Source organism: Tachysurus fulvidraco, chromosome 7 (assembly GCF_022655615.1).
Source record: "Tachysurus fulvidraco isolate hzauxx_2018 chromosome 7, HZAU_PFXX_2.0, whole genome shotgun sequence".
Lineage (NCBI taxonomy): Eukaryota > Metazoa > Chordata > Actinopteri > Siluriformes > Bagridae > Tachysurus > Tachysurus fulvidraco.
The window spans coordinates 20,359,555-20,385,097 of record NC_062524.1 but is presented as its reverse complement, the minus strand read 5'-3'; the positions used below and the strand labels follow the sequence as shown (position 1 = coordinate 20,385,097).

The 25,543-nt window shown below is 40.1% G+C and overlaps 1 long non-coding RNA gene across 1 annotated transcript in view; it reads left to right on the top strand.

The window, feature by feature from the left end:
• The first annotated feature begins 17,981 nt into the window (after positions 1-17,981).
• The window catches only part of LOC125145096, a 7,792-nt gene continuing 230 nt past the window's right edge, over positions 17,982-25,543 (top strand). The window contains exons 1-3 of the long non-coding RNA XR_007143418.1: positions 17,982-19,032; positions 24,104-24,202; positions 25,112-25,543. The exon at positions 25,112-25,543 is cut by the window's right edge and continues 230 nt beyond it. This is a non-coding gene — a long non-coding RNA (uncharacterized LOC125145096). The remainder of the gene's footprint in view (positions 19,033-24,103; positions 24,203-25,111) is intronic.

Here is a 25,543-nt window from a genome sequence, read left to right as displayed (position 1 = left end):
ATTATTCCAAAAACTTTTTAAGAAGGCACTGGGAAGAGGTGCCCAGTGGGACATGGGATCTAATGCTGCTTTGTTTGGTTGGGTCTGAATTTGCCCCAGATGAGGTAGGCTGACTGGTTATTTTTATATTGTTTGATTTGGTTATTTATGGATATTTATTTTGATGCTATGGGCAAATTGTGTTTTTGTTTATCTAGATGATTGAAGTAATGCTGTCTATGTTGACAGCTGCTGGTATAGGTAAATATATGGGCTTTGTTTAATTTAATTAAGATGGGATGAAATGTTGTAATTGTATTTTTCTCTGGTAATGTGTTTTATTCAGATGTGAATAAATGGTCAAACATTGATGGTTATATCTGCTATCTGCCAAATAAGGTAAATGCGTTAATGTAAATGTTAATTAAATTGAGATTTTGCAGTTGGTAACCAGGGTTTTAAATGTTTAGTGTTTTAATAAAATATAGGATGTGTAACCCATCTGACCCTGGGTAAACTGTGATTTTGGCCAGCTTCCATTTGTTACGTGGTTCCAGACTATCTTGCAAAAAAGGACAATATTGCCCTTCAGGTTTCTTCAGTTCTTATTCCACTTTTGTCTTGGTTGTAAGTTCATAAGATATTCTCTCTTCCATCGAGTCCAGAATTCATTTGCTAAATACTGTACTCTGTGCCACCTCTTACGAAGATAAAGATCTTCTCTTGTAAATTGTCCAGGCGGGGGCAAAATAATTGTCGACTTCATTGTAAGAATGTGGTTGGGAGTTAAAGGTTCCAGTGAGGATGGTTCATTCAAATATTCAGCAGTGAGTGGTCTACTATTAATGATGGCCATAACTTCATACAGGAACGTCCTTATGGAAGTACTGTCGAGTCTTTGTGTTGACTGGTCAAGAACAGTAAGAACACTTCTTATGGTTCTTATTTGTCTCTCCCAGACACCACCCATATGACTTGCTGCAGCAGGATTCATAAGGAATTCACATCCTAGAGCCTTAAGTCTTTCTTGCTCCATTCCTTTCATGAGTTCTGCAAATTCCCTCCTTGCTCCAACAAAATTTCTGCCTTGATCACATCTCAGTTGACGAACATTTCCTCTAATTGCAATGAATGCTCTTAAAGCATTGATAAATGAGTCAGTTGTCATGTCATCTATCATCTCGATGTGTATAGCCCTTGAACAGAGACGGGTAAATAAAAGACCATATCTTGAGATCTTTTCTCCCTTGTTTGATGTATATTGGACCAAAGCAGTCAATACCGCTGTAAGTAAATGGAGGAGTTATTTCCATTCAATCTTGAGGCAAGTCACTCATTTTTTTGTTCTTCTGTAGGCCGTCTATACTTTCTGCACTTGACACATTTAAAGATGTGTGACGAGATGGAACCACTACATCCCAAAATCCACCATCCATTAGCTCGTAGTCCGTTCATTGTCATACCACGCCCTTGATGATGGACTCTTTCATGAAAGTGCTTAATAAGTAAAGCTGATGTGGCTGCTTCCAAAGAGCAGCCACATCAGCTTTACTTACTAAGCACTTTCTGTAGTCCATTTGTACAGCCTATTGTCTTTGGTCTTGACAACTACTTTCTTTTGCTTCAATTTATTTCATCTCATCTGAGAATGCTTCCTTTTGTACCATCTTGATGATAACATGTTCTGCTTCTTTCCTTTCTTCTAGGCTTGTACTTTCTTGGGTTCTTTGTTTCATGCCTTTGAATTTTACGTTTTAGTCTAGCAACTGCCTTGACCAGTCAGAGAATTTCTGTAGGCGATCCAATAATGATCTGCTCTCCTTTGCCTTGGTGTTACACTCAAGAGCCTTGTGAAGTTCTAAGTGAAAGTGATGTGACATACGGCTAAGTACGGTGACCCAAACTCAGAATTCGTTCTATACATTTGACCCATCCAAAGTGCACACACACACACACGCAGTGAAGACACACCGTGAACACACACCCGGAGCAGTGGGCCATTTTTATGCTGCGGCGCCCAGGGAGCAGTTGGGGGGTTCGGTGCCTTGCACCTCTGTCGTGTCCGGCCCAAGACTCGAACCCACAACCTTAGGATTACGAATCAGACTCTCTAACCTTTAGGCTACGACTTGCCAGGATCATCATCATTCATTTCTCCCACCTTGCATTTTCTGTCAGGTCGTGCATGATCGGCTGGATTGTCCTCAGATGCAACATGAGCCCATTGTTCAGGTTTTGTACTGGACTTGATTGGCTACGAACACTTGAAAACGTCTGGCATCATTGTTTATGTAGCCAAGAACAACTGTAGAATCTGTCCAAAAGAACTCCCTTAAATCTTGTATTTCTAGTTCATTCCGAAGCATGTCACTGATTTGAACTGCAATAACTGCTGCTGAGAGTTCTAGCCTGGGTATAGTTGTTATTTTGGTTGGTGAAACTCTTGACTTTCCCATTATCAAACAACAATGAACTTTGTTAGACTCGTTAATTGCTCTAAAGATATGTGCATTCACCATATCCATAGACACTTGCATCCGCAAAATGGTGTAGCTCATACATTTTGGCCTTGCCAAAATTTGAAGGTATGAAGGCTCTTTTGATTTCCATTCAGCCAGATTGGGTAAGTCTTTGATCCAGGACTCCCACCGAGGTCTTAATGTCTTTGGAATTTCCTCATCCCAACCAACCTTCTCTGTACACATCTGCTTTAGTATTTGTTTTCCCACAAGAACAAATGGTGCCATGAACCCCAGGGGGTCATACACTGAGGCTACAGTAGAAAGCATGCCCCTTCTTGTTAGTAGATTGGATTTAACTTGAACTCTAAATTTAAAGGAGTCAGATGTAATACACCGCTCTCTCCATGCGAGGTAAACTCAAAGCCATATCAAAGTCTTTGACTGTGGCATGTTCTTCTTCTGGGATGGTTATCACTCTTTCACTGTTAGAAACAAATTTGTGGAGTCTTAACCCACCAGTGAAGCAAAGCTCTCTTGATACTTTTATGAGCGCGATAGCTTCTCTCTGTTTGTACACTTATTAGACCATCATCTATATAGAAGTTTCTCTGAAAGAAGCGTATGGTATATTCACTGTACTGACCACGACCTTGTGCCGCTAGATGTTTCAGGCCAAAGTTTGCACAACCAGGAGACGAAGCAGCTCCAAACAAGTGAATTTTCATTCTGTAGACTGATGGTGTACTCTCGAGATTGCCATTCTCCCACCACAGAAATCGCAAGTAATCCTGATCCTCCCTTTTCACATGAAACTGGTGGAACATTTTTTCAGTCACACATGACTACAATGAAACCTTTTCGGAAACGGCATAAAACACCTACCAATGTGTTGGTTAGATCAGGGCCTGTGAGGAGATGGTCATTGAGAGATGTGTCTTGAAACTTGGCAGAACAGTGAAATACTACACGCATTTTACCTGGTTTCTGTGGATGATAAACTCCATGATGCGGAATATACCTCGCTGGACTGTTAATTTCTTCCTCAGGGACCTGCTCTGCATCACCATGTGATTATATCATCCATGAATTTTACATAGTCCTCGAAGTACCTTTGATCCTTCTTAAATCTTCAAGACATTTCAGGTGATGTATTGCATATGTTTTGTTATTAGGAAGTTTTCCCTTTTGAATGGTAATGGCATTTCATAATGACCATTGCTCTTTTGTGAGATGTTCTCTCTTAAAATCGTCAATAAATTGAGATCCTCTTGAGATACAGGATCGTCCATTCCGGTTTTCTCTGAGAAGTCTGATTCAAGGACCTTTATTATCCCTGAAGGACTCATTTCTTTAACTTTAATTCGGCTTACATAACTTACCTCAGTTTTGAAGTTGAGAGAAGTTTCCATAATTGGTGTCACTTGCCTTACCACAATATGATGACTGGTTCACCATAGTCTACATAAGGATTCCCATAACCAATAATACTCCATCCAAGGTCTGTATGCTGTGCATAAGGCTGATGTTCTTAGCCAAAATCTTTCTCTTGGCAGTAAGGCAGTTGTACCCAATGAGCAGACCCACTTCACAATCCTGAAAATGTGCTCTCTCATCTTGAAGATGCTCCAGATGCAACCAAGCCTTTGCCGTTTCATTAGTTGGTATGTGAGTTCTATTGGCTGGAATAAACTCCCGAGTGGTAAAGAAATCCTTTTACCATAATTAAAGCCTCTGACTTGTAGGTCCTTTTACTCTTTCAGAGTTTACCACAGTGGTTCTTGAGGTCATGGTAGAGAGCTTGAGCTTAACTTGTTCTTTGCTTGCTCCCAATGCTTTAGCTACTTCACTAAAAATGCAAAGTTGTATCACTCTGAGAATCTAAGAGGGCATAAACAAGGACTTCTTGTGCAAGTTGTTATAGATGAAATCCATACAGGAATAACTGCAGCTGTGTGTGTTAACTTCATTAAGTATTACCCTGTTTGAAGTAACATTTGTGGTTGTTTCTTTATGTTGTGCTGACTGCAGTCTTTCTTCATGCCTTTCTTGTCCTGTACTTGACTTTTCTTGACTTAACTTCTGGTTTTTATTTGATTCTGTCCTCATGCAAACATGTCGGATGCATTTTATGGCACACATCACAAATATCCTACTGTTGCAGTTCTTTGAGAATTGACCAGACTTAAGACAACCAAAGCACAGCTTCTTAGCTTGAACAAATTTGATTCGGTCTGGAATTGATTTTTCCATGAGTTTCCTGCATTTGTGCAAAGCATGCCCAGTCTTTAGGCAGAAAATGCATGTTATGACGGACCTCTCACTGGAATTTGTGGCCAGTGTTTTTTCTCCAAAGCTTTGGCTTTTCAACTTCACCTAATTTAAGTGCCTGTAATGATGTGACCGGGTTACAAGCAATTTTTACCTCCCTTGTCAGAAATTTAACAAACTGGCTGAAGGAGGGAAACTGATTGCTCTCCTCTTCGACTTCAATAACCTTCCGGTTCCATCTCACCGGAATCAACCATCTCATTCATTGGTCATTTAAGATTTCCAATGCTTTGATATGAACCATGGCAGCCTCACAACTCCCCAGAAAGTCAACAAACTAAGCTCGAAGCTGTCTCTAGATCCCATCTTAGGCCACTCCTGGAGCTTGTCCCTGTATGATTTTTGCAATTGTAAATGGGTTTCCGTATCTCTTCTAAAATCTCCCATGCAGCAGCTTAGGCAGATTCAGTTCCAAGTAGGAAGTATACTTCAAATGCTTTCTTCGCTTGTCCACTTACATACCTATGTAGGTAGTATATCTTTTACTTATCTTACTTATCTGCACACAGGTAATATTGCACGCTTTTCAAAGGAGTGTTTCCAGTCATTGTAATTCAGTGGATCCCCACTAAATACTGAAGGTTCAGAAACAGGAATTCTGTTTACATTTAAAAGCACCCACCAGCACCTTTACAAGTTCTGCTGTACTTTCATTTGAAGAAGCGATTACAGCTTGTGGCACAGGAGATATTTCTGAGAAGTCCTTATGATCTTGATCTTTATGACCTTCTCGTCATCATATACCTTCAATTTTGTTCGTGCTACATTTAGATTTTTCATTGCTTTCAAATGTTGTATCTTTTTCTGTTTTTCTTCAAGAGCCTTTTGTAGAGCTACATGTTCTTCTTCTTCCAACTGAGCATTAATTTTAGCTTCCTCTTCCTCTTTTTATTCTTCTCACCTCTTCTGCTTCTTGCTCTAAATGATGCTTTGCAGCTGCTGCCTCTTGATCAGCTAACTTCCTTTTAACTTGTGCTTCCAGCAGCTGTATTTCCAGTTTTTCTTTATTTTGTTCTTCTAACACTTCAAGAACAGCTTCACTTGCAGCAGCTTCAGCCGCCGCTTCTTCTCGTTTTACAGAAGACCTACTTGAATGTTCTGAAGCTCCATCCAAGATAAATGAGAACGAACCTGATTTACAAGTACTTGAATTAAAGAGGGAGCCTGCTTCAGGCCAGTCTTGCTCTTCTGGAATTTTTCCCTACAGTCGACTTGAGGCTCTGGATACAACAAAGTAAGAAATCTCTACACACAAATCCACTCTTCGATGTATGTCTTGATCTGAAGTTGATCTGATTTTGCGCAAGTCATCATAAACACACTGGTCATCTGAGATAAGACCTCTGGCATCATTCAGTAAATCCTCTGATGAAGCCTCTGATGATTGTGATAATGTCCGCTTAGAAGATTTAACGTGTTTTCCATTTGTCATAGATATAGTTAAACCTCTGTTGAAGTGACTTAATTTTTGTAGCATGCAGCTCTTTACCGTTCTCTGTTAGTCCTAGTTCTTTTACTACTGTACTTCTTAACTGCTGTGCCTTTTTTGTTGTGCATCAGCACCATCCACTTGACATTCTTCAGATTGGTCTTGAGTTATCACTGTCCCTTACCTGAACTGTGTTCTTACTAGACATTTTAAATCATTACCTTAATTTGACAATTTGTTAGTAGAAAATATGGATAGACAATAAAACCTCTAAAATCAACCTTAAACACTTCTAATGTAACATAAATGTAAATATTGTACTCTTCAACAAAGCAAAAGCTGTTTTTCAGTAGCAATACTTTACGGGAAATTAAATTGTGCAGACAATAACACTTTTCACTTTGAGAATTACCTTTCAAAATTGGAGGGAGTTACAGTGAAAACTCGTCTGCTCAACGACACGAGTGGATGATACAGCAAGTTTCTAGGAGCAGCAGGCTTGTCGCAGCATGTTCGCAGCACGTGAGATGAGCATTACACACACAAAGATATACGAAGCAACATACAGTTATAAGAATTGACGGATTAAGTCATCAAGAACTTTTTCGGTTTTCCTAAAGGTTTTTGCGGTAAGTCAAATAAGTTACTGTGTGTGTTGTGAATGTTCTGACTTTAACTGAAGTTTGCTGTTGATTGACTCATTTCATTTGGAGTTAAAGTACTTTGTAAACATTAAGGAAAGGTTTTATAACAATATCAAAGTTAACCAATTGTTTAAGTGTTATAATTCTTCCTTATGACCATTCAAGTCCTTTTTGACTGGAACAAACTTTTCATCGGAGCATACAAAATGTACGTCCTTGCCGCTAGCCCTTAATGACTAGAAGTCTCACGTCAATTATGCATTTGAGCACACTCTTGCAACGAGGCATCAAAATAAAAGTCCCTCAACATACAATAAATTAAATAATACATAAAAGTCTAAACACTACAAACGACTTAAATTCTCAATGAAAAATTATCATCAAAAGGTAAACAAATAAAATGACATAGCAGCAGTTACAGGATGTATTGTTAATTTTGCTTTGTTTTGTTTTAGATTTCAGTTGCTGTTTCTCCTGTATTGTTTTTGTTTGGTTCCCTAGCTGGCCGGTCTCAGAGGTGTATGTATGGTGGCAGCACGTGTATTTTGTGGATTGTTTGTGTACGAGTCTGGTTGGCTGTTTTTTTTTTTTTTTTTTTTTTTTTTTATAACACTTTCCCAGCCTTATGTCGCCAGCTTGATTATTAGTGCTTGCTTTCTGTATGTGTGGGCCTTTTCTTGTATGGGATCTATGTTTGCCATGTTTTCTTGATGTGTTTATGAGTGAAGGTTTATGTTTTGATTTGTTAGTTTTATTTGAATTTGTGGTGTGTTTTTGCTTTTCAGTGTGAATTATCATGGAAATGCCGCCTTCCGCTTTAAGGGCCTGCCACATGCTAGGAATTTAGGAAACTAGCTAATATAGTGTGAGTTGGCTGTTAACATCTTGGAGAGCTGGGACTAAAATTTGAGTTATTTACATAAATCATTTTATGACCGTGTTTTGTGTATATCCTTTGATGTCCTAATTTTGTAATAAATCTTTGTACCTTGAGTGACTTGAAGTGTTTCTCTTTCTACTAATTGGAAGGAGTGGCCCAGTGGTACACATGCATGAAATGCTTTGCTGGCTCATTTTACCGGGCTGGTTGGTGGCGGCCATGATGAAAACCTGGCGACACGTCTCCAACTAATCCATCTCGGTCTGCAACTGATTCACCACACGCACACTGGCTCCAGACTGAACACACAAACCAAACCCATTCTGCTGTTCACATCAGCTGTGGCATTTTCAATCATTCAGTACATGTATTTAATTCTATCAACAGAAATGAAGATTATACTGTAAATGTGAGCTATACGGTAATGTAGGAAAAATTTCCATAAGAACAAACTGTCTTATTAAGTTAAAGAAGACACAAAGAATGTGTCTAGCTAGCTACTCATCAACCCTGTGTAAAAAAAAAAAAAGTTTTATCACCTCAAAATTTGCTTCATATTGTGTGTGTACCTGGCACAATGCCTGACCAATCAGGGTTAATCATAGGGTTGCCACCCGTCCCGTAATTACAGGCAAAATACGGGTTTGATATTGATTTGATACGGGACGCGATTTGTCCCGTATTTTACATAGGTCCACATTATACATGCAAATCACCCCGCCCGCATTGTGTGGAGACGCGTCCTATTCTGCCCCTGATTGGGTAATACTCGTTGCCATCGTTGGTTGGTTTGATTTAGGGTTACGGGCCGTGAATCACGGTCAATCAGAGTCAGAGGAGGGTGGGACGCCGCCTCGCCGGTTCTTTTGACAGAGTCAGAGTGACAGAAAACCCATATGAAACGATGGCATCTGATACACTGATGTACATTCACTGATGTTATTATGTTCATGATCTTCATGGAAGATCTTTTGCAAGTTATGAATCTGTTAATTTAATAAAATGTTTCACATCTCACAAGTTCCTCCAAAAGCTTATTTTTTCCGTTCTCAGTCACACTTTGTTGGCATATATTTATTATTGTCACAGCTGTGTATTCAATATGACCATTTAAGTGATAGTGAGAGACTGACTGCATCTGTTGCATCTGCACTGATTTCAATAGCAGATATCTTATTATAATGTCCATTGGTATCAACCTTAATATTTTTATGAATACATGTTTTAAGTTATGATATACCACCACTGGCACGCCATCGGGACTGTGGTCATCGTGACCCTAGTTAATCCTACCCTGCTTCCTCAACTTAAACAGCTCCCATTGTTTTTATCCTCGTCTGAGCTGAAAGACACTAAAGACTTTCAGACTAAGACATATTGTGAAATAAACCTTTATTGATGCACTGTTTGATAGCTGAGAGAAGATATTTGAGCAAGGGCATTGCTGGGTCAGCTCAGGCAAATGCTGTGGGCTGACGTGAATATCTGGAAATTTGCACGTGGCTGAATGTAAGCACTGCAACATACCAGCCACAGTAACTCACTTCTTGCAACATTTCCCTCTCCCATTTTCTTCGTATTTTCTCCCCAAACAGGTCACCTACCAAATCCCCACCCACCTGCCAGCTCTCCCCTATCACACAACAGCTACCAGCTGGGAAAGACTGGATGTTAACACATGCTTCCTCAAGACACATGAAGCCAGCAAACTGCTGAACATCTTTGCTGCTTATTCTCAGTCACTGGGCAGTGTAACAGACGGAGGAAAGAATGATCTGCCCTCTTCCAATTCCACAAGCTCACAGGCAGCCACTTTTGGCTGTTGTTGCTGTTATTGACAGGAGAGAGAATGTATGGCCACAAATGTCTGTGATAACACATACTGTCCCCTCCTAAAGTATCAGAATGCCAAGGTCCATTCTTTTGTTTCTCAAATACACTATTAGGCATTTGGATTTTAGACTAGATGAATGTAAGACCATAGAACATTTCTACATTCATTTCCTAATTTTTATATCTAAATGTGTTAAACAAATTAAAACATGGAACCTTTGGATGAGCAAATGTAAATGATCTATTTAAGAAAGTAACACGTAATATTTGTGTTTTTTCCCAATGGCAATAATTGCATCAAGCCAGCAAGATGTTTCAGGGGGTTTCTCCTTTCAGTCTCCTCTTCAGGATGTGAAATGATGACCAACAGGGTAAAATCCACACAATTCACTGTAAACTGACAGAAAATGTTTCTGTAAGATTTCTGAATTCATTCTACTGCACCCATCATAATCGATAATGATTAATAATCATTATTTAAGGGCAGCAGCCATGTGAGCTCAAGCCATGACACTTGACTGATGAGATGTTCTTTTGGAACATGAGGAGACCCTTTTTCTCTCCACACTTCAGGCTTTCCATTAGATTGTAGAGGCTCTGTGTTTCTTTGTGAATTCCAATCTGGTCTTCTGATTATTACTGATGTGTGCTATGGTCTTTATATTTCTGCTTTTGAAGTCTTTATAGAACGGTGGGTTGTGATACCTTCACCACTACTGGAAATTGTTAGTGACATTGTGTGAGATTGTAAAGTAAAACCCTAAAAACAACAATGTTTCTAATCATCTCCTCTTGTTTTATTTCCCACCTGTTGTATTGGTTTTGCCCAAAGCTTGTGCAATGGCTGTTTTTCAAAATGCCTTGGTCTTCTACCTTGACAGCTTGTCGTGGTCTTCATGGTGGCGTATCCTTTTTAACAACAAATGCAGTCTTCACAATCAAAACCCAGAGCTCATCCCAAGAGTAGACTTTCAGAGATATTACAGAGATAAACAATCAACCTAACAGGACACACCCAGGCAATGGATGGGTTCAACAAACAGTGCATTGTTCTAAGTTGTTTGATATATTTAGAGATAAATATAAGGAAATGCAAAACCAAGTTTTATTCTTCAGAGACTAAAACACTACTTATAATATTAACCTACATGTATAAAATCAGCTCTCTTAAACCTGATAAATCTTTCACACCAAATAGTGAGAGTTATATTGCGTAATTACCTCATCGGCAGAATGTCTGGGGCAAAGGGCATCAATCTCGTCAAAAAAGATGACACAGGGGGCAGCCTTTTGTCCTCTCTGGAACACCTGGCGTACTGCCCGTTCACTTTCACCAACATACTGCAGAAGAATTTAAGAAAAATTAAGAAACTGTACAATTTTATTTATACATAACACCTGACACGAGGGAATAGATCAGAGTCATTAAAGCCTGTGTGTGTTAAGCAATAGAGACTGATAAGCTTGTGCATTGTGATCTGCCATTACAGCACAACACTATCATGAGAAATCTTTTACATAACAGAAACTAAATCAGCTGGAAGTTCTAAAGTGTTAATAATGGATTTTGGGGAAAAAGGGTCTGGTTACAGGAGTACAGTAACTATGAAAATAGGCTGTGTATCAGCAGCCACATGCAAATTTAATTTGGGCTTTAATTACATTTATTTAGATTTTTTTGCCTATTATCATTAGAGATTAAAAACAGACAGGATTAAAACAGGTCACTTTAACCCAAATAATATGTTCTGTATAGAATAAAAGTAGAAAACGTTGTTTTTAAAAACAGAAATAAGATTACAGAGACTACAATGACCAGAAATATGCCTTTATGTCTAATATAACGTATGCTAAGATAGCAGGCTTTCTTGTTTTGTCAGTTACAGAGATCAGTATCAGAGACTTAAGGAAAGGCACACAGAGTCTGAGAGTCTGCGGATGACACTTCCCTTCTCCTACCAAACCCATCCACCCGCCAGACAATCGCTACTAATACTACTACTGTCACCCATATTGCTAATAACTCTTTATGATGATCACTTTTATTTTGACCATTGGTGCAATTATCCTCACCATCATCTACATTTACAGCATTTGGCAGACACCATTATCCAGGGCAACGTACAAATGTGCTTAAGTCTCCATCATTGGATACATTAACTCTGGTTGACTATGTTACATACTTAAGATACCATTAATCTAAAACATTGTTCAAAGTTTTGTTTTTTTTCATATAAACATATATGCAACAAAAAGAGAAGGAAGTGCTAGTTGAAGTGATTCATGATTCCTGCTCTTATGCCTACCAAAAATCACTGAATTTTTAATTTTTACTTTTACTTCAAATACTTAAGTACATTAAATATCAGAAAATTACTTTTGCTACTTAAGTACAGTATATATCAGATACTTTAAGACTTTTACATGAGTAATATTCTAAAAGGTGACTTTCACTTCTACCAAAGCTTTTTCTAGTACGATACTTGTACTTTTACTCAAGTATTGCTTTCTAGTACTTTATACGACACTGCTGAGAAATAAGATATACCTTTATTCATCCCACAATGGAGAAATTTCTCTGTTACAACAGCAAAGAGTAAGAAATGCAAATATATATATATAAAAGAATAGAGAGAAATAATATACAGTATATACAAAAAAAAGTATAAAAAGAGACCATGAGTAGTAGTTGCACTGAACGACCTATTGCACATAGGTAATATTGCACGCTTTTCAAAATTTGTTATTGCACATGTTTAAAATACTTTGCTTTTGTTTATTGTTGCAGTTAAACAATAATAACAGTGTGTATTATGGTGACTGGTTCACTGGGAGTAGCTTTGATTGTAAAGTCTAATAACAGCAGGGAGAAAAGACCGCCTGTATCGCTCCTTCAGACACAGGATGTAACAGTCTGTCACTGAAGGAGCTGCTCAGAGCTGAAACCGTTTCATACAGGGGGTGAGTCGTTCTCCTGCAATGATGACAGTTTTTCTACCATCCTACTTTCTCCCACCTCCTGTACAGTGTCCAGATGAATCCCCAGGACTGAGCTGGCCTTTCTGATCAGCTTGTCCAGTCTCCTCCTCTCTGAAGTAAAGTTGCTGCTGCACCAGCATACCACACCATAGAATATGGCAGATAGAGTCAAAAAAGGTCTTCAGTAGCTCCCCCTGCACTCCAAAAGACCTTAGGCTCCTCAGCAGAAAGAGTCTGCTCTGCCCTTTCTTGTAGATTCCCTCAGTATTGTCTGTCCAGTCCAGTTTGCTGTTCAGATGAACACCCAGGTATTTGTAAGAGTGCACTCTCACGATGTCTTTTCTCTGAACGTTCACTGGTGGTAATGAAGTTTGTTTGTGCCTACGAAATCCACCCCTGCATATAACTGGAGGCAGCACTGTTGGCACCAGTCCACAAAGTTCTGGATCAGTCCTCTGTTCTCCCTGTCATCATCATCTCTGATCAGACCGACGATGGCAGAGTCATCAGAGAACTTCTGTAGGTAACGGGATGCTGAGCTGAACATGAAGTTTTCAGTGTATATGGTGAAGAAGAACGGGGCCAGAACCATTCCCTGCAGGACTCCAGTGTTGCAGACAACAATGTCAGACTCACAGTCTGTGTCTGTGAGCTGATAGCAGAGCAGAGAGAGGTGGGGCTGGAACAGCTTGCTGTGGAAGCAGAGGAGGGGGGTTGCAGCAAAGGGTCTGGATGGGGGCAGCGGAGGGTGGCTGATCAAATCTGTTAATGAATAGATTTTTATCATTCACCTTTTGGTCATCCTGAGCCTGAGAGCTGGGCTCCTTATGACCAGTGATGGTTTTGAGCCCCTTCCACACACCACTGACTTTGTTCTGCTGCAGCTGATCCTCCATCTTCCTCCTGTAGCATGCCTTTCCTTTCCTGAACTTCTTTCTCAGTTCTCTCTGGACATTTTTCAGCTCTTCCTTGTTTCCTGATTTAAAAACCATCTTCTCTTTAAGAAGAGTCTTTATATCAGAGTTGATCCATGGTTTGTTGTTGGGAAAACACCATACAGTCATGGTAGGTACAGTATTCTCCACACAGAAGTTGATATAGTTTGTAATAAAGTCTGTTAGTATGTCAATATCATCCCCATGAGGATTACTCAATTCCTCCCACATAGTTGTTTTAAAACAGTGCTTCAGAGCCTCACTGGTCTCATCAGACCATGTCCTCACTGTGTGGAAGGCACAACAGCCGATCCCTGGTATATAGGATGGGAATAACCCTCGCTCTCTCTTGAAAGTAGTTGGTACCTGACCAGATGCTATGGATCTATTGATGATAGTGGTAATGAAGGTCTTGCGAGATGGTCTGGAGCATAGTGGAAGGGAGTGGATCCAATGCGCAGGTGGTAGGATTGCAAGACCGGATGAGTTGTAAAATCTCTTCTGCTGCTTCATTTGAGAAACGTGACAACAAAGGAGTAGGGAAATCCAGACTGTGAGGTGTAAGTGCAGTCGGGGCAGAAGTGAAGGTCCTGCAGATTTCCTCAATCTTCTTATGGTAAGAAGGAAAGTCTTCTGCAGTCAGGGAGGATGAAGCTGGTGGACCCGGGGGGTTGAGTAGAGATGAGATGATGATGTGGAGCTTTTGAGGGTCTTGTGCCGAAGCTGCAAGCTTTTCTTTGTAGAAGGAAGTCTTGGCAGAAGTCACATCTAAGGAGAACTTGGCCAGGAGTGTACGGTAAGAATCAAGTTGTAATTTCTTCCACTTTCTCTCAATGATCTTAGCTCTCTTCGATTGTTGTGCAACACATCTGAAAGCCAAGGAGCAGAACAAGATGTTTTCTTGGGTTTAGTGAACTAAGGGCAGAGAAAGTCCATGGTTGAGGAAAGAGAGGAGAGGAAAGCATATGTGGCTGAGTCCAAGGGTAGTGAGGAAAAGGACTCAGCATCAGGAAGAGAAACAAAAATGTGCCAGAAGCTGCAGAGGAAGGGGAGAGAGAGTGGAGGTTTTGGCAGGTAAGAGCAAGGAGGCAGTTTTAGGTAGGATAGTTTTACGTAGTTATTGATGGTGAAGGATACGAGGTGATGATCGGTGAGGTGTAGTGGGGTAACAGTCATGTCTGTAGCTGGGGAAGGATGGGTGAAATCCAGGTCCACGACATTGCCTCCTTTGTGTGTGGGTATGTATCTGTTGAGTGTATGGTCAAAGGAGTCCAGAAGAGTTAGGAGGGAAATGTGTCCATTTCTTCCAGGAAGTCTCCAAGGGGACCAGGAGGGCAGTAGACAAGAATGATAACGAGGTTGATTGGAGAGGTGACTCAAATGGCATGCAATTCAAAAGAGGAGATGGTTAAATGAGACAAGAGGAGCGGTGTAAAACATCATCTAATTGACAATAACCACCACCCCTGCCCATTTTTCGTGGTGAGTGAGAAAAAAGCATAGGCAGAGGATACAGCAGCTGGTGTAGCAGTGTTCTGTGGGGATATCCATGTCTCTGAAGCTTTGGTAGGCTAGTTAGGAACATGGACAAGTCCTGGCAGAAAGAAATTCTTAAATCTCTCACACAAACTATGTCTATACACTCAAGTCTATGTGCTCATGTAATTAAAGTCAAATACCAGGTAGGCAACTCCATCATACAACTGAGTCAAACTGAGACTTTTGAGGGTAATACAGGTTAAGCCTGAGTATACTTTGAGTTAAAGGATAAAAGATAATACACGTCTAATAAACAGCTGTATCAGGACTTATCAGAAGATATTCTTAGTATCTTTGTACATTCAGTACTTTTTGCATTAATATGTACTGTAATTCTCCAGCTTTGCAGTCACACAGAACAAAACAGGTTCCCTTTTGAGTCTCTGTTGGTCTTGTGTCTCAGTTTCTTCCTCATTTTTTTTCTTATTATCAGGGAGTTTTTTCCATGACACCGTCACCTCCGGCTTGCTCCTTAGATATCGAGATCTAAATCCAGGTTTCGTTCAGACGGCTTGTGACAATGAGCTATACCAAACAAACTGAACTAAGCACACAGATCTGAAATTCAGGTCACAGCTGCTCTTTATATTGCCCTGTCTTAGAAGTCAGTATGGAAGTCACTCCCTTTAAACAAATAGAAAGTTCATGATGCCTGGGGTTACAAAAAGCAAATAAATAAAAACCAAAACTAAAATGAGTGTTTTATCAGTGGGTTTTTTTAATCTCATGTTATGATCTAATAGATTTCTGAACATTACTAAACTGTGTGCTAATCCTACCAACTTTGCTGAAAAATATCCGGATGGAGATGAGAGAAAAAAAAGGCATTTTGGAACTGTTGCGGTAGTTTGATGTGAGCAAAAATTAATTCAAGAAGTGGATGCAGTCTGGAAGTTCAACTACATATGCTAGGTTTGTGGCTGTTCAGGAAATAGTCAGGCAGGGGAAGCCGATCACAGATGGAGAATATATAAAAGAATCATTCATTAATATTTCAGAACATCTTTTCACAGACTTTTCCCTTTCATATGCCTCTCTCTGCTAAGACTGTCAAAGACAGAACCATAAAATGGCAGAAAACATCACCAGGAAGCAAATTAAAGACATCAATTCAGCTGTGGTGTACTCAATCGCCTGTGATTAGTCCAAAGACAAAAATGATATTGAACAAATAGCGCTGTTCTGCCGATATGTGAATTCCGCTGGGCCACAGGAAGAAATGATTGAGTTGATACCACTAAAAGGCCAGACACGGGGGGAGGACATATGTGAGGCTGTCCTGGATTGTTTAAGAGTCAAAGAAATAAACACCACCCACCTGGTGTCAGTGGCTACTGATGGGGCACCGAACATGAAAGGAGCACAGAAGGGCTTTGTGGCTTTACTGCAGAAGCTGCTGGATAGAAAGTTGCTGACATTGCACTGCATCCTGCACCAAGAGGCCTTGTGCGCTCAAACATTTCCTCCAGAATGTAATGTATGTAATGAATATTGTCATTTAGATTGTCAATAAAATATTGGCAAAGGGTTTAAATCACCGTCAGTTCCATCAGTTACTGGAAGAAGTGGAAAGCACGTACTCTGATCTCCGGCTTCATAACAAAATCCGGTGGCTGTCCAGAGGGGAGGTGCTGAAACGAAAACCATCCTGGGCAGCAAAGGGCTCACCTTTCCTGAGCTGGAACAGCCTGAGTGGCTAGAAAAGCTACACTGCATGGTAGACGTGACGACGCAGCTAAACACGCTGAACACAGCTCTTCAGGGGAAAGGAGGCACAGCTCTGCACATGCTGGAGGCAGTTTTGGCATTTGACTGCAAGTTGACAGTGTTTGCCAGAGATTTACAGAGAGGTACTGTGTCTCACTTCCCCTCTTTGAGAGTATTGAAACAAGCTCACAATATGATCAATTCGGAGTATTTGCAGTCTACAATCACCGCAATGCAAACATCGTTTGGGAAATGATTCTGTGAGTTCAGAGAGGAAAAAACACTGTCCTTCCCTGTCACACCCCTGACCATCGATCCATCCCTACTGAACATAACTGCATTTGCACGTGTAAGTCAACCCGATCTTGAGATGGAACTGGCCGACATAGCCGACAAAGATATACGGGTGTCCAAGTTCAATCTCTTGACAGCTGAACTTGAAGTTGTTGCCCGTCAGAAGGCCATTCTTGCTCAGAATCACAAATGGAGTGACAAACTTGTCTTTGCCATCCCCGATACTTACATAAACTTGAAAAAGTACGCATTTGGAGTCTTGTCGATCTTCGGATCCACATACATATGTGAGCAGGTCTTCTCCAACATGAACTACATTAAAAACAAACACTGTTCACATCTTACAGACGAAACCTTACAGGCCTGTGTGAAGATGAAGGTGCACTGATGTTCAGGAGCAAAAGTCACATTAAGCAAGTAAATTTAATATTTTAATTGGCTATTATTTTGCAAATATATATTTTACATTGTTCAGTGAAATAGTTTTTTTATTTGGGTTGACAGCTGACTGCACGCTCCAGTACACGAATAAATGATGACGACACACAGAAGCAGACGGCATTTTTGTGCATGAAATAATCTTATAACGCCTATGTTGCTCCCTGGTCAATCTTACCCGTTACAGCACAATGAATATACATAAAGACACACAGACATAAAATGTCCAATAACACACGCACACACAAGCATTTAACATTGCATTTTATTGGGCCTCCAGAAAAAACAAAAGCTACTCATATGTTAATATTTCACGTTCGTGATATGCCTTTGTCCAGCAGGGGGCAAAATCTGATCTACCAACAAGCCACACACACACACACACACACACACACACACACACACACACACACACACACACACACACACACACACACACACACACACACACACACACACACACGTTGTATTTTCATATTCAAATTGTAACAAGTGGATTGTTAGTTTTCCTGTCATGTTCCCAAGGGGACAGATTTGAGTGATGCACGAACGGAAGTGAGTGACGTACGGACAGAGAACTAGGTTCTGGCACGTGTTGCTGTTATGCACATGTGATAAATAAAGTAAGCAATGATACTGCTTTAATCATCCATTCTGTATAGTTTAATAAAACAGAACAGAATGAAACATGGTGGCAGCCGTCGTGAATTCAGCCGAGGCGAAAGAATATCGAGCCGTGAGGAGTGAAAAGTGAAAAGTGCCGTTAGCTTGTTGTAGTTAGCCTAGCACGCGAGATCGAGCAAGGGATTACACAGTGTATACGGAGCCTAAACCGGAGCAGAAAAGAGCGTCAGACGTCGCGATGAATGGTCTCAAGACGCCTCCAATACTTTGTTTGGATTCAGACAACTTAGCGAAAACTTGGAAAGTTTTCCAAGACCTCACTATGCCCGATGCAGAAGAGACAACTAAAGTTAAGTTGTTTAATTACCTCCTCGGAGAGAGAGGGAGGGAACATTTAGCAACGCTGACAAGCGGTGATGTATCTGCGCGGAGGACAGTGAGTACGATGACGACGCAGTTTGATAAACATTGCAATCCGCAACTGAATGAGACTGTTGAGCGATATAAGTTTTTTGTTAGAGACCAAGGACAAGACGAAAATATTGACAGATATGTCACAGATTTGAGAGTATTGGCCAGCACGTGCAATTTTGGTGACATTAAGGACTCACTAATAAGCGACCGCATTGTGTGTGGTACACAGCCCTGAGATGAGGGAAATAATCCAAGGAGAGACAAAATGGACGAGATTAACTGTAACTTTTGTGGTAACATACATGAGAAAAATAAACACAGATGTCCAGCCTATGGAAAGAAGTGTAAGAAATATGGAAAGGAGAACACTTTTCTGCAAAATGCAAGTCCAGGTTTGAGAAAAACAAGAAAGGCAGACCTGTACACAAAATTTCAGAATCAAGTGAGTCGTGTGAGGACATCATGACAATAACAGATGTCAGTGAAAACCAAGATACAATAAATCAAGTGAAAGAAGCACACAGCAAAAGTCAACATCTCTTTGCAGGTATGTTGTTGGACAAAAAGCTAGTTAACTTTCAGATAGACTGTGGTGCTACTTGTAATGTTATCCCAAAATTTGTTTCCTCTCTTCACCAACTACCTTCAACAACTGATTGTTTGTAATGGGACTTTTTAAATATTTTTCTTCTCTTCCGCACAAATCTTTCCTTCACTGTCATGGATTTAAAAACATGTTGCTGGTACGTTTGGGCTGTTTTGGTGTGACGCTTTATAATTCGGTGTTATTTCAAGTTTCACTGATAAATTGTGAGGTGAAGTTCCTGTGTAGGAAGCTAGTTAGCTGGTTAGCTAATCAGTCTCACACACACAACACACATACACACAGGGCTCTGAAGTTTTGAAGACAGGCAAGCGTGACATCTCCAACCCCCCCAAAAAAAACAAACAAAAAAAAAAAAACCCACCAAAAAGTAAATAATAATAATAATCAGGGTGCTGTTTTGTTTGGTAAGGATCACTGGCCACAATTTAACCAAATACAAAGTATTTCTTTAATTTCCATTTATTAATTTGTGTGTGTGTGTGGAATCATTTGTAATGTTGCTCCCATTTAACACAGTTCGGCTCAAGCCCGGACATTTTTAGGGTCATGATTGAGGACAATGTCCGTCCAGAGACAGAGGTTTTGTTCAAACCGACCATCGAAAATACCCTCTCTAATGAAAGTTTTTGTAATTGGTTGTTGCGTTAAATCTTACCCAGATAGTGCTATTTTCTGATTGGCTATTGTGTAGCCTCTTTTTTTAATTGGCTGATAAGTGTCAGTTTTGACTACGGACTTCAGGGGAGATGCGCTTGATTGTGCGGTGTGGACTGATACATTTTGGGCGCTGCAGCATATTAAATATATGATAAATAGTCAAAAAAAATTATGCATGAGAAATACGATATGTAGCAGGAGAGCGTGACAGCAGACCAAAAAGCATGACTGTCACTCTCAATGCGTGACACTTGACAGCCCTGCACTGAGTACTGTGGATCTGAGCAGGACCAATGATTTGTTGAGCTGCATGTCTGTGTGAAATGTAGAGTAATGTTAATAAGTACAGAGTTTGGGGGAAAGGACCTGTACTGCCTTTTAAACTCAAACACACTGAAAGAAGTGTTATATAAAGCTGGTGAGCCTCTTCTTAATATTATTCCTGACCTCCCTGGGGCCCTAAGCAAAATTCTGCTAAGGGGCCCTCCTACCTGACCCGTGTGCCATGTAAACCATTTGCCACACATTCACATTTGCCACCCCACTGCTCCCACTACAAACCTCCCTCCTTTTAAAAAAGTTTGATCCATCTCTCAGTCAAAGAGTAAAACGATACAGAATTAAATGAGGTATGAAATCTTTATTGAATGGAATATTTTAAATCAAATCTTGAGTTGAATAATAGCAATTGAATTTAAATGTAATTCCTGATAGCAAAACTATGGTTATTACTAGAAATCACACTCTTTATATTTACATTTTAAGTATTTAAAACTGAATACTTGATATCAAAAATCCGTATCACTGTGTTTTATAGTATGCATGAGAGCAAGACTCGATCCCTGATGGTTATTATTTACTGAGGGATGTGCATTCATATTGACCTGGCATTATGCCCATTCCAATGTAAATCCATTGGTTTTCATATTGCATTAATGTTGTTGTAACCTTGATTGAGAGACTATAAACATTGTCATTTAGGAGTGCTATCACGCTATTTTTTGTACTGGTCCCCACACAGATGCTGCTGGATTGCGTGTGTGTCATTTCATGCACGATTGCACATGCGTATGAACGCATGTTCACGCGCGGCGCGGTTAATGAGCTGCCGTTTATAAACACCGTTGCCCTTGGGCGTTTATTCACACAAATGTTCACGCAATAAATTGTTGTGTGACAGACAGGCCAAGAGATGCACTGGCAGCACTGCACAGCTAATTTAGCTAGTCAGATAGAGACTAGAGACAGAATCACATCACTTTATTGTTATTTGCTCTTGTTGACATCAGACTTGAAGAGAACACAGGTTTTCCTGATTGCTGTTCTTGCATTTCACTCTCATTTTGTTTATTTTTTTTCTTTTCATGGGCAGATGGATAGCCCGCTTCATATTGTCATCTACACTGTAAACATTAACACACGCTGTAAAATGAGGCAGGGGGAGGCGGGGCCTTGTGTAATTTGCGGGGTCTTACGCAACTTGCGTAGTGAGTGTATAGGGCCGATCGGCTCTGTTACAGGTCGCGATGTGACGTTGTTCTTCATCTCTGGAGGTTTGCCAATCCTGTGGACTATATCAATAGCACCTGTCACAAGGGTGCACTCGGCTTCTGGAAGGATCTCTGCATATTTCTTTCACAACTGCTTTAACGTCGTCTTCTGATCTCTCGACGACTCTGTACAGGCGCAAGTTCCATCGCCTGTTATAATCGCTCAGCATCATTCAGCTTCTGTTTCATCTCTTGTATCTTTTTTTGAGATTCCACACTGTGTTTTAAGACATGCATTGTCCTTTAAATCAGCAATTAGAGTGTTTTGTTTGACTGCCATATCAATTTGATCAGCTCTTTGTTCGATTTTGGCTGTCAGAACGCGGATAACGTTCTCATGCATCTCAGTCAAAGACGGTTCATTCTCTCCATCATTATTAACTTTCTTTGGTGGACGTTTCTCTTGAGTATTGGGGTTGGTTTACAGGGATAAGAATGAAGATTCTTACGACAACTCTTTTTTTTTTCGTTGATTCAATCTCCATCTCCATAATCCGAACACAAATCAGTTATTAAAAGTCTCCGAAAGTGTCTTTACAAATGTATCGCTAACGATGTTTGGCAACCATACAGTTTAAAACTTATTATAATAAGTGTACCCCATATTTCTGTCTCAGCTCAAAACACCACAACTGCTCAAGTCGCCCCAAGAGTTCCATTATATAACCTACAGGCCTCAGTAAGCAACTTAACCTGAACAATTATGGGTCTCTCGCTGAAGTGTGGATAGGAAAAAGACCCCTTTTTGACAGAATGACTTTGCAAAATTGCAGCTGAACAAATCACAATAGTTCTGATGCAATATTCTTTGGACTGGTGAGACCAGGGTAGAGATATTTAATGTCATGCACAGTGTCGTGTTTGGTTACTGAATATAGCACAACACCAAAAACACTTCATACGAACTGTCAAGCATGAGGATGAAGGGGTGAAGACTAGGGGTGGGAGAAAAAATCGATTCACCAAACTATCGCGATACTTTTTAAAACGATTTTGAGATCGATTTGTTTGACTCAGAATAGATATATATTTAATTTTTTTACTTTTCCAGAGAGGTGGCGGGAAGACGTTATCGCTTTTATTCCAACAGAGGGTGAAACGTATTTTGTTGTTGTCTGTATTAGACGACGTCGTATCCGTTTTAAGCTGGCGCGAGAAAGCTAAACCATGGCAGAGGCAGGGGAGCAAACCTCTTTGAGAATTGTTTCTGCACCTTCACGTTTTAAATCACAAGTGTGGAAACACTTTGGATTTTACACACTGGCAGGAAGAGCTGCGCTGGACATGACTAAAACGGTATGCAAACTCTGCCATACAGTGATAGCATATTTTTTATAGCGAATTTGATAGTGAATTTCAGGCTGAAGGCCAAACAACCTGCAGCGTCTCAACAAACTCTGTATGTGACATTGAGTAAATTACCATGCACTTCGGAGAAGGCAAAACGCATCACAGAGTCGATTGCTCTTTTTATCTGCAAAGACATTCGACCTTATAGCGTTGTGGAAAATGCAGGTTTTCGAAATATGATCCATACTTTGGAGCCGAGGTATGTTATTCCATCGAGGAAGCTTTTCGCAGACACAGTCGTGCCTAAAATCTATGACGAGGTTGCGTCAGAAGTAAAAAAAACGTTTAAGCAAAGCTCAACGAGTCGCATCGCGAGCTACAGAGTCCTATGTAACCCTGACAGCCCGTAAATAAATAAACCTTTATATAAATCTATTTCAATTTTAAATAAATTGTTCCGGAGCTTTTTTATTTATTGTTATTTATTGGAACAGTTTAACAGCACTTATTTTATTTCAGAGAGTATTGTTTTTAGTTATTTTGTTGTACATTCAAATATTATATACAAGTTTTTGGTACTTGAAAGTTTTATGGTTCAAGGTTCTTTATGCACTATGTATGTATATGCTCCTGAAATAAAAATTCAGAAAGATGTGATGCATTGTTTTTGTCAATATAACTCATATACAGTCTCTTTAAGGGTATGATCAAGTATTTGCCATTGTCTAATCTTTATTAAGCAAACAAAAATCACAATTTAAACAATGAATCGCAATAGCTACAGAATCGCAATATGTATTGAATCGGCACAAAAGTATCGGGATAGTATTGAATCGCCAGATTAGTAAATCGTCCCAGCCCTAGTGAAGACTGGGTAGTAGTAGGTCTTGGGAAACGTGCTTTCATTGAGACAACAGTGCACTTTACTCTATACCAGAATATTTTTGGGGGAAGATTGTAAAGCCATTTGTTTAACAGCTAGGAAATTTGGTCATGCAGCAGGACAAAATAATCAACAGTGGTAGCTGTTCTGGGGTCAGTGGTGGCTTAAGGCACTGGGTTGTTGATCAGAGGATCAGGGTTTAATCCCCAGCACTGACAAGCTTCCACCGTTGGGCCCTTGAGCAGGCCCTTAACCCTCACTGCTCCGGGGGCGCTGTACCATGGCTCACCCTGCAGTCTGACACCAACCTCAAAAGCTTGGATATGTGAAGAAAATTTCACTGTACTGTAATATATGCGTAACAAAATAAAAGCTTCTATAACCTCTGTCTGGCTGAAGAAGGGAAAAACCTCACAGTAGGGGAAAGTCAAAGTCTAGCGCTCTGTCCGATTTAGAGCTGAACCTATGTTGTGTGTTCACGCAAATGATGTCAGCAGCTGCTAAACTACTACATAAGTTATTCTTGTTAAGGTGCTTCTCATGTTACACAATAATAGTATGCTTAATTTTCCCCCCAAAGGCAAAAATATAAACACACCATTATTGAGTATATTCTCCTTCTCTCCTTCAGATACCACCAGCTCAGATCTCAGCATGTCTGTCGGACATATCATCTTGGATGACGGCTCATCGGTTGAAACTCAATCCCAGCAAAACAACTGTTGATCAGGTAATTCATCCCCAGTTCAGGATGTTGCAATATCACTGCACATCGATCTGATCTCCCCTCCAGTCAAAGCTATAAACAATCAACTGTCCTTTTAATCACATGTTGCTAATGTGAAACGCTGGATAAGATGTCTGCCAAATGGTGCTGGCTTTTGTATGATGGATAGAGCTAGATGCCCTTTGTCACAAGAACCAACCCACCTTAAGACTGAAAGAAATCAGGGATTCTCTCTGCACTTATGGCACCAGTGAGGGGAAAATGTTAACCTTGTAGAATCTGGAGTAAGGACAAATAGTTCCCCATCTGCCCCACCTGTAGTTCATGGTGATGACCCTAGTGAGGCAGTCCCTGAGCCTTTACCTGTAAAAGATAAACAGCTGATTTGTTTAGTCATCTTTGTCCAATCCAAATAGTGCCATAATATGCATTCTAGGAATAGAAGGCTGAGGCCAGTAGATATATCTGACTTTCTCTTACTCTTTTTGCCAAAATAATCGCTAGTGAATGGTTAAGGCTTTTAGAGCAGCCCATTTTGACTCAACTGAAATGGAGTCTGAATAGAAAGGCATGATGTTTCCTTCTGAAATGCTGTGTTTAGTGGATACTGCCTCAGAAAGTCACCATCCATAATGGCTTGTTGCAGTGACAGCCTGACTGCCTCAAACAGCACATTCAGCGCAGATGAAGACTTTCTGCAGTCATCCTAAGAAAGCTTATACACTAGGAAACAGGCGGTTCAATCAATCCAGATGATAGAGTGCACACAATTTGCAGTTTCAAGCTTGGTGCATAGAAGACCCGTGTAATGGAAATTTTTTGATTTCGGAATTCAATGTCTTTCATATGAAAGGTTTTTAGACGAAAAGTATCCAGCTAACAGCAGCAGTCCTCGATTTGTATATTCCACAGGAAACATTTGGATTCCGTAGCTCATGGCTGGTCTATTTGAGTGTATACTTCTCTCCAAAACTTCTTTGACCACTGGTCACAAGATTAGAAGCTACTTGATGCTGAGAAGCTACTTCATGCATTCATGATCTCCAGACTGGACTATTGTAATGCATTACTAGGTGCTTGTCTTGCATCTTTAATAAATAGGCTACAGTTAGTCCAAAATGCAGCTGCCAGATTTCTCTCTTATATAATCATATAACCCCAATTCTATTATCTCTACACTGGCTACCTGAAACGTAGAGTGATGTTAATAAGTACAGAGTTTGGGGCAAAGGACCTGTACTGCCCTTTAAACTCAAACACACTGAAACTTTGCAGATCTGTTTGAAATGGAAATCAGTCTCTCTTTCTATAAAAGAAAAGTCAAGTCAAGAAGCTTTTATTGTT